Consider the following 12,362-nt stretch of genomic DNA (forward strand, 5'->3'; position numbering starts at 1 on the left):
AAAAAAAAAAAAAAAAAAAGTCAAAAATCTGTATCATAACCTTTAAAACATCCACCAAAATTTTCACCCGCAAATTTTCCTCCACTTTTACAACTTTCCCTTTACTGTTCTCAACGTTAATGTTTTATATCATCACTTTTATTGTGAAATTCCACATTATGAAATCTGACATACATACATTTCTCTAGATATTTACAATTAGATAATGCCACCAACTAACCATAACCAATGTGTATGCACCGTTGTTATTTCTTCGCAAAAGCAAGGAGCGATATGATTGATGATCTCACATCTACTTTTTGGTCTCATCGTCTCACAGGGATGACAGTTCTGTGAACAATGACATTTGCACGCACTGCACAGCACAGATGTACAACTCAACAACAGGTTGCTGGTTCGGGTACCTAAGACCTTCAGCAGATTGAAGACAAGGAGGCTTTCCTTGCAAAGCCCTATGGTTGACATTCCAACCTAACAAATGGAGCCTTAGCCTATTCTATCATTGTACCTTACTGCTGCAATCTAAATCAACAATCCATTCTGCCAGTTCCCTGTACATCCTGGCACAATCTCTTTTATTCCCATCCTGATATACACTGCATTATCATTTTTTAACAAATCATCAAATCACAGGGCTTTATAGTCAGAACAATGTGGATAATAAAACTCTTGAATTAACAAATACACTAAGCGCCTTCTGTGTGCCAGACACTGCACTACATGCTTTCCATGTGTCACACATAGATCTTTTTCAAAAGAAGAGTAAATGAATGAAAGAGTAAAAAATGTCATTTTTCTATTTGTTTAAAAGGAAAATCACCTTAGAAATTATACATTCTCTCTCTCAATCATTCATTCAATGAATATTTATTTTATTTAATGCCTATTAGAGACTAAGTTTTGCTCTACATGCTAAGAACAAAGTAGTAAACAGGGCAAGTGCACTAAGCAGATTAGTCTAATGGAGGGAGTTACCATATGGAAGATGGGAAAAAAGGAGCTGAAGTCTTGAGTTTCAGGCTAGTAAGGAGATGCATGGCTAGCAACTTCTATATATTAAAATAAAGTGAAATCAAACAGCACAAGTTTCATCTTTTCAAAGACTTAGGCAGAGAATGTTAGTTATTGCTGAATATTTTGTCAAGATAATTTTATTGTTCATCTATGACAGGTGCCAGCAATTTTATATTGTAGAGAAGAACAACAAAGTCAGAAGAGGAAATTGATACAGAATGAGTCCCCAACCAGTGGCCCAGAGCTCTGCCATATGTTTTTATGGTCATTACTTAGTCAATATCTACTGACCTTCACAACCACTTTCTAAATGTGATGTTTCCTCCATATTGCAAATAAGGGAAATTGGTGCTCTCTAGAGTAGGTAACTTTTCTGAGACAATCTGCTAGTGGGTGGCAGAGATGAGATTAAGCCCCAGGACTCTCACTCCACACTCCCCATTGGAGATATAGTGCATGGGAGAGCACAAGCTTCATCTAACCCCTAGCAATTCTGATTTTTGCCATGCCAGAAATATAACTTTTTAAGTGAAATCTCTTCATTTTTTCAATTAGCAATAATTCAAAAAAATTAAAATTACTATGCAGGTCAAACAAAACATATCTGTAATCAAATGTTGAAGTCATTGGTTCATTGGTTTGAAACCTCTGCGTGGCAGTGTTTTTCTCCACTGAGATTACCCTGCTGAGCTGGGTTGGCACATACCATAAAGGGTACCAAAAGGCCGTGTAAGAAGTCATGTTGAGTTGAGATCAGGCATAAGGTTGTTTTCTTCAGGGTGTAGAATGTGAAGGAGAAAGAGACTAAATATGTTATAGATGACACCAAATTGGATGAGTGAGGCTGAGTCCTTGAAGTGTAAAACTGAAATTTTAATTACCTATTTCCAGATTTGATGTTGTACATTTTTTTTAACATTTTAATGCTTCTAAAACCTGTATCTTATCATCAATGTGAAATAAAAATTATTTACCTGTGCCATTTGTCTCCTATTTTTTTGGTTGTATAGGCCAAAATTTATTTTACTGTTTTATACAAAAATTAATTTTTGGTTTTATGGATCAACTTTGCTGTTTGTTTCCCATTTTAATAATTTCTTTTATCTTTACTAATCATAATTATTAATGTCAACTTTGTTATTAATTTGCTAGCTTCTTAAGTTGAAAGCTTAGTTCATTTTATAGTATTTGTTGTTTCTAAATAAAATACATATAAAGACCTACATCTTTCCCTGGGCCTCACATGGGTGGCCTTTCATAGGCTCTAATATAAAGGGCTTTCATCTGTTATTTTTTAGTTCTTAGTTTGTAACTTCTAAATAAAAAATTTTAAGTAAAATCAGAAGATTTTAAACGTTATTTATTGTATAATTCTTTGTCATCAATGTGGCCTATATAATATCAACTTTTTGAAATATATTAAAAGTTCCTTTTGGTTTAGTATATGAGTTAACTTGGTAAAACCTTCCAAGTATATTTTTAAATAATGTCATTCTCCACTTGTATTTATATTTGCACACAGTCACATGTGTATGTGTGTACTTGCAAATTGTGTTAGTTCTATCTTCTGTGGCCATACTCATATTTTTCTAATTGATTCATTTGCTTCTGAAAGAGGTGTCTTGAAGACTTAGCTACAATTTTAATTAGTTTCTCCTTATAAGATTGCACAAATACTTGCACAAATAAAGAAGTTCTCTTCTCCTTTATAAGTTTTTGACATATACATACACACACATATAAGTTATGCTATCATACCTTCTTTAGTAATTAATCCTTTTATCAATATATTTTCCCCATTTCTATTTCCCTTTAAATGTCTTTTGCATTGAAATCTATTTTACCTTTTAAATTAATATTGCTATACAAGCTTTCTTTGTTACATGCCTTGATATATTTCTTCTAATTCTTAAATTCATTTTTGATATTTTGAACATAAAATACTTGATTATAAAAAAGAATATATGTAGAAATCCATAAGTAATGAAACATAAATATAAACATACATGAACCTCCAATCCAAATTATAAAAAGAATATTACCAATAATGTTGATACTTCGTGTGTACTTCTTGCCAATCTGTGCTCATCCGCCATACCATCTCTCAGGAGCAGACACAATGCAAGTTTGTTTCTTATCATTCTCTTCTCCTTCAACTTTCGGGATCTGACACTATCTCCACGTAGCTGATGTCAGAATTGAATTGGAGGACACCCAGCTGGTGCCTACTGTAGAATTGATTGCTTGTTTATTGGTGGGGAAAAAAATCCCACATTTGGTCTGTGTTAATTGTTGTGGTATGAGACCAGAGGAAAAACAGTTTTTTTCAACTCAGTACCATATAATATCAAATTGTTTCTCCAACTAGTTGTACAAATATGTACTGGTTCTAATTGTTCCATATCCTAACCAACATTTTTTATTTTTTGGTTTTTTGCTGTGCCTGCTGCTATCTCATTTTGAATTTCATTTGCATTTCCTTGATTTACTAATGAGAAGAAGTATCTTAATATTCTGACTGGCCATCAGCATAGGTTATTCTGTGAAATACTTGTGCATGTCCTTTCCCATTCTCCTATTGTAGTTTGCTTTATTATAAAGAGTTATTTATGTGTCCTAAATATTCTTTCTGGATTGTATGTATTACAGAGATTCTCTCCCTTAGAGCCTTCCCGTTATTTTGTTTTTCTTACGATACCTAAATGAATGGAACTAATTCTTTATTTACTATACTTATCAAGACCTTGCTTTATAGTTAGTACTCTTTGGGTCTTGTTTTTGAAAATCTTCCCTCATTTAAGGTCATGAAGATGTTCTACACTGTCTTTTTTAAAATGATAGAGATTTGTCATTCTTATTTAAGTCTCTTATTAATCTTGAACTGATTTTTGTATATGGCAAGAGGTGAAAGTCAATTTTCTTTTTTTCAATGGGATAGCACCATTTACAAATAAGTCCATAGTTTCATCACCAATCTACAATAATGGTAGTGGTACTAATAACAATAACAATAGCAGCTAACTTTATACACTGCTTACTACATGCCAGTCACAGTTCTAAGTGATTTACACATAATGCCAGCTCTCTAAGCCCTCTAATATGTTTTGGTATCAAGGGAAACCTATCAGAGTAACAGCATATTTCTCAGCAGAAACCCTGCAAGCTAGAAGGGATTGGTGTCCTATTTTTAGCCTCCTTAAAAAAAGCAGTTATCAGCCAAGAATTTTGTATCCAGTGAAACTAAGCTTCACAAATGAAGAAAAGATACAGTATTTTCCAGACAAATAAATGCTGAGGGAATTTGCCATTAACAAGCCAGTACTACAAGAACTGCTAAAAGAAACTCTAAATCTTGAAATAAATCCTTGAAATACACCAAAGTAGAACCTCCCTAAAGCATAAATCTCACAGGACCTATATAAAGTAACACAATAAAAAATAAAATAAAAAGATATTCAGGCAACAAATAGCATAATGAATAGAATAGTACCTCACATTTCAATACTTACATTGAATGTAAATAGCCTAAATGCCCTACTTAAAAATATAGAGAATGGAATAAGGGATAAGAATTCACCAACCAAGTTTCTGCTGTCTTCAGGAGTCTCAACTAAAACATAAAGACTCAGATAAGCTTAAGGCAACGGGTGGAAAAAGATATTTCATGCAAATGGACACCAAAAATGAGCAGAAGTAGTTATATCAGACAAAACAGACTTTAAAGCAACAACAGTTAAAAAGACAAAGAAGGACATTATATAATAATAAAACAACTAGTCCAACATGAAAATATCACAATCCTAAACATATATGCATGTAACTCTGAAGCTCCTAAATTTATAAAACAGTTACTACTAAACCTAAGAAATTAGACAGATGGCAACACAACAATAGTGGGAGACTTTAATACTCCACTGACAGACTTAGGTCATCAAAACAGAAAATCAACAAAGAAACAACAGACTTAAACTATACCCTAGAACAAATGGACTTAACAGATATTTACAGAACATTCTATCCAACAATTGCAAATATACATTCTATTCATCAGCACACGGAACATTTTACAAGATAAACTGTATGATAGGGTACAAAAAGGTCTCAGTAAATTTAAGAATATCAAAATTGTATAGGGTACTCTCTCAGACCACAGTGGAATACAATTGGAAATCAGCTCCAAAAGGAACCCTCAAAATCATGCAAATACATGGAAATTAAATTAACTGCTTCTAAATGACTATTGGGTCAACAATGAAATCAAGATGGAAATTTAAAAATTATTTGAACTCAATGATAATAATGACACAACCTATCAAAACCTGTGAGATACAGCAAAAGTGGTGCTAAGAGGAAACTTCATAGCATTAAATGCCTACATCAAAAAGTCTGAAAGAGCACAAATAGACAATCTAAGGTCATACCTCATGGAACTGGAGAAACAAGAACAATCTAAACCCAAATCCAGCAGAAAAAAAATAAAGAAATAACAAAGATCAGAACAGAACTAAATGAAATTGAAACAAAACAAAATACAAAAGATAAATGAAACAAAAAGGTGGTTCTTTGAAAAGATAAATAAATTTGATAGACCATTAGCGAAATTAACCAAGAAAAGAAAAGAGAAGATACAAATAAGCTCAATTAGAAACAAAATGGCAGATATTACTACTGATATAACAGAAATACAAAAAAAATTATTGAAGGCTACTATGAACACCTTGATATGTATAAACTTGAAAACCTAGAGGAGATGGATAAATTCCTGGAAATATATAATCCTCCTAGATGAAAGCAGGAAAATATAAAAACTTTGAACAGACCAATAACAAGTAGTGAGATTGAAACAGTAATTTAAAAATTGCCTTTGGGAGTCCAAGAGGGGGGCAGATCACCTGACGTCAGGAGTTCAAGACTAGCCTGACCAACCTGGGAAAATCTCGTCTCAACATATGAAAATTAGCTAGGCATGGTGGCAGGCACCTGTAATCCCAGCTACTCAGGAGGCTGAGGCAGGAGAATCACTTGAACTCAGGACTAGAGTTTGTAGTGAGCCAAGATTGTACCATTGTACTCCAGCCTAGGTGACAAGAGCAAAACTCCATCTCAAAAAAAAAAAAAAAAAATTACCAACAAAAGGAAATCAAGGACCGGAAAGATTCACAACTAAATTATATCAGACATTCAAAGAATTGGTACCAATTCTATTAACACTATTCCACAGGCTGGAGAAAAAGGGAATCCTCCCTAAATCATTCTATGAAGCCAGTATCACCCTAATACCAAAACCAGGGAAGGCCTTAACAAAAAAAGAAAACAACAGACCAATATCCCTGATGAACATAGATGCAAAAATGCTCAACAAAATACTAGCTAACCGTATCCAATAGCATATTAAAAAGATAATCCACCATGATCAAGTGAGTTTCATACCAGGGATGCAGGGATAGTTTAACATCCACAAGTCAATAAATGTGACACGCACATAAACAATTAAAAATAAAAATCACATTATCATCACAATAGATGCAGAAAAAGCAATTGAGCATTTGACAAAATCCCATATCCCTTTATGATTCAAACCCTCAGCAAAATTGGCATAAAAGGGACATATCTTAAGGTAATAAAAGCCATCTGTGACAAACCCACAGCCAACATTATACTGAATGAGGAAAAGTTGAAAGCATTCTCCCAGAGAATTGGAACAAGACAAGGATGTCCACTCACCACTTCTATTCAGCATAGTACTAGAAGTCCTAGGCAGAGCAATCAGACAAGAAAAAGAAATCAAAAGCATCCAAACTGATAAAGAAGTCAAACTGTCACTGTTTGCTGATGATATAATCACACACCTAGAAAACCCTAAAGAATCATCCAAAAAGCTCCTAGAACTGATAAATGAATTGAGTAAAGTTTCAGGAAACAAAATTAATGTACACAAATCAGTAGCTCTGCTATACCAATAGCAACCAAGCTGAGAATCAAATCAAGAACTCAACCCCTTTTACAATAGTTGCAAAAAAAAAAAAAAAAAAAAAAAAAAAAAAAAAAAAAAAAAAAAAAAAAAAAAAAAAACCAAAAACCTTAGGAATATATCTAACCAAGGAGGTGAAAGACCTGTATAAGGAAAACTACAAAACACTGCTGAAAGAAATCAGTGACACAAACAAATGGAAGCACATCACATGCTCATGGATGGGTAGAATCAATATTGTGAAAATGACCATACTGGCAAAAGCAATCCACAAATTCAATGCATCAAAATACTACCATCATTCTTCATGGAACTATAAAAAGCAATCTTATAATTTATATGGAACCAAAAAAGAGCCCACATAGACAAAGCAAGACTAAGCAAAAAGGACAAATATGGAGGCATCACATTACCCAACTTCAAACTATACTATGAGGCCACAGTCACCAAAACAGCATGACTGGTATGAAAACTGGCACATAGACCAATGGAACAGAATAGAAAATCCAGAGATAAAGCCAAATACTTATAGCCAACTGATCTTCGACAAGGCAAACAAAAACATAAAGTGGGAAAAGGACACCCTATTCAACAAGAAGTGTAGCTTGTACTAATTACCTCTTAGTTTTACTAGCCCCATATAACAAGCTGCATTCTGCAACAAATGGTGCTGGGATAATGGGCAAGCCACATATAGAAGAATGAAACTCATCTCTCACCTTATACAAAAATCAACTTGAGATGGATCAAAGACTTAAATCTAAGACCTGAAACCATAAAGATCCTACAAGACAACATTGGAAAAACCCTTCTAGACATTGGCTTAGACAAAGAATTCATGGCCAAAAATTCAAAAGCAAATGCAACAAAAACAAATATAAGTAGATGGGGTTTAAACTAAAAAGTTTCTGCACAGCAAAAGAAATAATCAGCAGAGTTAACAGACAACCCACAGAGTGGAAGAAATCTTCACAATCTACACATCCAGCAAAGGACTAATATCCAGAATCTACAAAGAACTCAGACAAATCAGCAAGAAAAACAATCTCATCAAAATGTGGGATAATGACATGAACAGACAATTCTCAAAAGAAGATATACAATTGAACAACAAGCATATGGAAAAATGCTCGACATCACTAATTATCAAGGAAATGCAGATCAAAACCACAATGCGATAGCACCTCACTCCTGCATGAATGGCTATAATTTCAAAATTTAAAAACAATAGATGTTGGCATGGATGTGGTAAAAAGGGAACACTTTTACACTGTTGATGGGAATGTGAACTATTAATAGTACAACCACAGTACACAACACAGTGTGGAGATTTCTTAAAGAACTAAAAATAGATCACCATTTGATCCAGCAGTTCCACTACTAGGTACTTACCCAGAGGAGAAAAAGGCATTATATGAGAAAGATACTTGCACACACATGTTTACAGCAGCACAATTTACAATTGCAAAAATATGGAACCAGCCCAAACACCCATCAATCAACAAGCGGATAAAGAAAATGAGATAGATAGATAGATAGATAGATAGATAACATGAAATACTACTCAGCCATAAAAAGGAACAAAATAATGGGATTTGCAGAAACCTGGATGGAACTGGAGACTATTATTCTAAGTGAAGTAACTCAGGAGTGGAAACACCAAACATTGCATGTTCTCAATCATAATTGGGAGTTAAGCTATCAGGATGCAAAGGTATAAGAATGATACAATGGACTTTGGGGACTTAAGGGAAAAGTTAGGAGGGGGGTGAGGGATAAAAGACCATACATTGAGTACAGTGTATACCATTTGTATGATGAATGTACCAAAATCTCAGAAATTACCACTAAAGAACTTATTCATACAACCAAACACCACCTGTTCTCCAAAACACATATTGAAATAAAAAATAAATTTTAAAAAAATAAACATGATAATCACCTATTCAGCACTTGAAAAAATATATAATAATATGTTTTGGTGTGTAATACCAACTCCGTGAGAAGTCAGGTTTCCATATTTATGGCTCTGTCTTCCATTCCATTGGGTTATTTCTCTATAATCATGTTTTAATTGCTACATATTTATAACAATTCTTGATATCTGATAAGGCAATTCTCCCTCCCCTAGTTTATTTTTCTTCAGGAGTATCTTGGCCACTCCTGGCTTCTTGTTCTCCCATCTAAACTTTAGAATTTTTTTCTAGTTCCATTTGGAAAAAAAAAAAGTATTCACTCAAGTGAAAATGCATGAACTCTATAATTAATGGGAAGAATGACCATCTTTATAATACTAAGTCTTCAAATATAAATACATTTTATTTTTCTACTTTTTAGGTTTTATTTCATGTATTTTAAGTTTTATGATATTTTACGTAAAAGTTATATCTTTTGATTTTTTAGATTTCGTAAATGATATATTATTACATTTTCTGTTTCTTGCTGTTATATAAACTGGAATTGATTGTATATATTGATTTCTTATTTAGATTAAATATATTGTTTATATTTTTACCTTAGATTCAGAGTTCTACCTTAATCTATTAGCGTGGTAAATGAATTGATTTCTTCATGTCAATCTGCCCTTGCATTCCTGAAATAAACGTCACATGATAAATTTGGTTTACTAGATTTGTGTTTAGGACTTTTGCATCAATGTCCATGAGTGAAATTGGCCTATAACTTTCCTTTTCTGCACTGTCCTTTTAATTTTTGATATTTATATTATGCACTAATTGATTTTCTAATGTTAATCTCTTCTTGTTTTACTGGGATAAACTCAGTGTTCTAGATTTACTTATTAATATTTTGATTCAGTTTTGTTCTATCAATGCTCATAAAATTGTCTATAACTTTTCTCTCATGTTTTCTTTCATTGGTTTTGATATCAAGATTATACTTGCATCACAAATAACTTGAGGTGAAGGGAAGGTGCATCAGTTATCTGTTGATGCATTCACAGCATTGTTCCATAGCAATTCTAAAATCTTGCTGAGCTAATGTTGTCTGGTCAACCCCATGCCCTCCCCTAGGAAGATGTCCTTAATTAGACTCCAGTTTTACTCTCCAGGAGTAGTTCCCAATCTGCTGTTCTTCATAGTTTTTTGCTCTACCCACTGGTTCTGCCGTGAATCCTGGCTGTGTCCTTTGAGATGTGATTCCTTTTTCATCACACCCTAGGTTTATTGAAAAAAAAAGTAGATTGCACTGGCAGCTGAGTAAATTTCTCAGCCTGCTTTCAGTCCATAGAAAGTTAGGGGCCCAGAGGACATTTTGGAATTTTACCAATCTCAGACCACTTAATTTCAGGTTGATAAAGCTTTTTTATACAACTCACTTAAGAAATTCTTGGACCTTTTATAAATCTGATTACATTTAAATGCATTTGCTGAAACTTATACCCATAGCTGTTTTCAAGACATCTCCCTCTTCCTCTCTCTATATCAATGTCTACTTTGGATGTGTCAAACGGCCATGGGACACCACAATGCCGGGGTCTCAACAAATAGTCTTGGGCACAACTTCAATTTATCTATGCCTCCAGGTTCCATTTTATTTTTAATATCTTTTGCCAAATGGAGACACTGGAGAATTTATTTTCTATTTTATTTTTCTTTTATTTCATTTTATTTATTTATTTATTTATTTATTTGAGACAGGGTCTCACTCTGTTGCCCAGGCTGGAGTACCGAGGCACAATCATAGCTCTCCACAGCTCAACCTCCTAGGCTCAAGCAATACTCCCACTTCAGCTTCCCAAGTAGCTGGGACCACAAGTGTGTACCACCATGCCCACATATATATATATATATATATATATATATATATATATGTGGGCATGGTGGTACACACATATATATATATATGTGTGTATATATATATATATATATATATGTGTGTATATAAAAATATATATATATATTTTTTTTTTGTAGAGACAGGTCTGTCTATGCTGCCCAGGCTAGTCTTTGGCTCCCAGATTCAAGTGATCCTACCACCTCAGCCTCCCAAAGTGCTGGAATAACAGGCATGAACTGCTGCCTCCAACCCATTTTATTTCTAACCCAGCCAATTTTGGTCTCTTTATGTGCCCTGTAAATTATGCTTGCAAACTGGCCAGTTCTTTCTTAAATTCATTTATTTCTTGCCATAGTGTATTATTCACACTTTGGGGCAGTTGGCTGACTCTCCAACATTCTGCCTGGAAACAAATTTAGCCAAATTCAAACATCTGTTGGGTCTATTTTCCCCTTAGGAAAGTTAATGCAGGAATTACTGCTGCTAGTTGCTTTATTACATAATATATGTCACCCTTATCCAGCCTCCAATAACAATGTTATCACCACTTTTCCAGCTTTTGCAGCCAGCTTCCTTGCCATTTTCTTAGCCTCTGCTTGTAGTCCAGTTCCAAAACTAATATTACATACTTTAGGTTTTTGTTAAAATAGCACTCAATTTCTAGGTACCAATTTTTCCATCAGGTAACTATTGTTATGTAACAAACCACCCTAAACCTCAATGACTTAATAAGTCTTTATTATTGCTTGGGAGTTCATGAATCCACTGAGAATTTCTATTGATTTAGGCCAGATGTAGCCAAACTTGTCCAGGCTCACTGATAGGTCTGTGCTTAACAGACACATCAGCTGAGAACCAAATCATCTAGGATGTCCTTACTAGCCTGACCAGCAGTTGTTTGGCTATGAGCTGAAGTGACAGAGATGGCTGGTTTACAGGTTTTCCACATCTAACAGGCTAGCTTGGGCTTGTTTGCACAATGGTGTCAGGGGTCCAAAACGCATGGAAGCATGAAAGAGCTCTGAAAGCACAGGCTGACCACTGGCATACCATCACTTCCACCACATTCCAATCACCAAAGCAAATCATAAAACTGAGTCAGATGCAAGAATTAAGGAAACAGACACCACCTCTTGATGGGAGAAGCTACAAAGTCATATTGCAAATGGCATAGATTTAGGAAGGAATGAACAATTAGAAAAGGAATTATTTTTTACAATCAATTTGATAATTCTAAATTTTCTGGAGAAGTTTGCCCAAGACTAGAATAATCAATTCCCTAAATGCATAGTATAACTCAGCCATAAAAGAAGTGTTAACTCCCTGTTAATGTACTTATTAAAATATTAATTTTATTTCTTTAATGACTATGCAGGTTTTCTATTTCTTCTTAGACTATTATCTTATATAAAGGTTTATATAAAGTTATATTTATAAAAAATTTTTAATGTTATCTTACGCTAGGATATTTTCATTTTACCTGTTTTCAAATTTATTAACATAAAGTTTTAATATATCTTTGTCATTCTCATCTCTGTGTCTGTAGTTATGTCTGATTTTTCATTCCTAATGTTATTAA

The 12,362-nt window shown here is 33.8% G+C and overlaps 1 protein-coding gene across 2 annotated transcripts in view; it reads right to left on the reverse strand.

The window, feature by feature from the left end:
- CUNH12orf42 (chromosome unknown C12orf42 homolog) overlaps positions 1-12,362 on the reverse strand; it is a 192,329-nt gene that overhangs the window by 142,119 nt on the left and 37,848 nt on the right. The window lies entirely within an intron of this gene.

This window comes from Cebus imitator, unplaced genomic scaffold, assembly GCF_001604975.1.
Source record: "Cebus imitator isolate Cc_AM_T3 unplaced genomic scaffold, Cebus_imitator-1.0 Scaffold8, whole genome shotgun sequence".
Classification (NCBI taxonomy): Eukaryota; Metazoa; Chordata; class Mammalia; order Primates; family Cebidae; genus Cebus; species Cebus imitator.